This window comes from Camelus bactrianus, chromosome 24 (genome assembly GCF_048773025.1).
Source record: "Camelus bactrianus isolate YW-2024 breed Bactrian camel chromosome 24, ASM4877302v1, whole genome shotgun sequence".
Lineage (NCBI taxonomy): Eukaryota > Metazoa > Chordata > Mammalia > Artiodactyla > Camelidae > Camelus > Camelus bactrianus.
Genome location: NC_133562.1, coordinates 14,645,102 through 14,646,721, shown reverse-complemented (window position 1 = coordinate 14,646,721; position 1,620 = coordinate 14,645,102).

The following is a 1,620-nucleotide window of genomic DNA, read 5'->3' as shown; positions in this document are numbered from 1 at the left end:
GAGCACAGGGAACTATAGTCAATATCTTGTAATATCCTATTAGGAAAAAATATATATATATTTTTGTGTAACTGAATCACTATGCTGTACACCAGAAACTAATACAACATCGTAAGTCAACTAGACTTCAGTAAAAAATAAAATAAAAAATAAAAAAGAAACATAGCTCTATATTAACAAAGATAATTTTTAAAAATTCCTATCTATAAACCTATGGAGAGTAATAAAGGTGCATAGTGTTCTACAGAAAACAAGCACCTGAGATGTGATCTGAATAGTGTTAGCACACCTCATCAGTCTGAGGTATTATTTGATGATAAAATGAGGCACCAGCCTCTCCTTAAAGAAAGAAGAGCAACATCATAGATGAAGTTCTGCTGAATGCAAGACTTACGAGCTCCCCCCTCCCCACTCCCTCACCCCAAGTAAGGACCTGGATCTTCTGTTCTGGTTTCTGCATAATTGGTTTTTCACACTTGAATACTGTCCTCGTTTTCATGCTAACCAATCTCAGTGCTGTTTGTTGCTAGATTTCCCAGCTGGCATTTAGCTAGGGACAGCTGTCCCTGTGCCATTCTGGCCATTGCAGTTTTCTGCAACCATGGACAGTCGTGTTATAGCAAATCTCAAAACATGCTGTCTGACTCCAGGAATAACTCAGTGAAATATTTCTGTAGCTTGAAGTGGGCAGCGCAACTGGCCAACGTTTGAACCAAATTCACATTTAGTGTGTTCTCCTTCAATGAACAGGAAACCATGGCATGGTTAGAATGGGGAAGGATCACAGAGGGCATCTGACCCACTGCTCTCATTTGGCAGATTAGTAAACTGCCAGGGAGGTGAAAGCATTCACGTTGCATCCTTCAGCATTTCAAATGGACACATTTGAAAGAAAAATTAAGTTTAAATATTTGGAAAGTATTGGCCTATTTTAAGAATTATAATCTATTTGGGGAGGCAAGGTCACAAATGATGAAAAGGTAAGTAACAATAAATGATTTAAACAGTAGTTTAAAACAAAATTAGAAGCAACATTACAAAGCAGTCCATGATTAACTGCATACAAATATACGATCTTTTTGTGATTTTGCACAACACCAACAATTATATAAATAGCTGGATGTCCTGCTACTACCTACACAACTAGCCATCTTTTATCACAGAGTAAAATGTGAATGTTTCAGGTTTTAATTCCAAAAATGGGATTGCTTTCTGTGCTGCCATTATAAGCAAACAATATAGATAAATTATGTTTTTTTCACCTGGGGAAAGTGAAGATTTACTTTATTGGTACATATGAGTATATGTATATATGTTCCCATTATGAAAGTCTTCCTTAAGCTAGCAGATAATAATTTAAAAAAAACAACAGACACTATTTTGATTGATTGCTACAGATCATGCACAATGTTTAATGTCAAACACATATACGGTTGTATATATGTGTCAGTATTAAACAGTTAAGTTGTGTTTATATTCGTATATACACATGTGCATTTATATACGTGAGTGTATATTTTAATGTTTACAATGGCACTTGTTTCTTTAAAAACATTTTCTTGCATGTGGGGAGGAAGGTAATTAGGTCTATTTATTTACTTAGAAGTAGAAGTCCTGGGG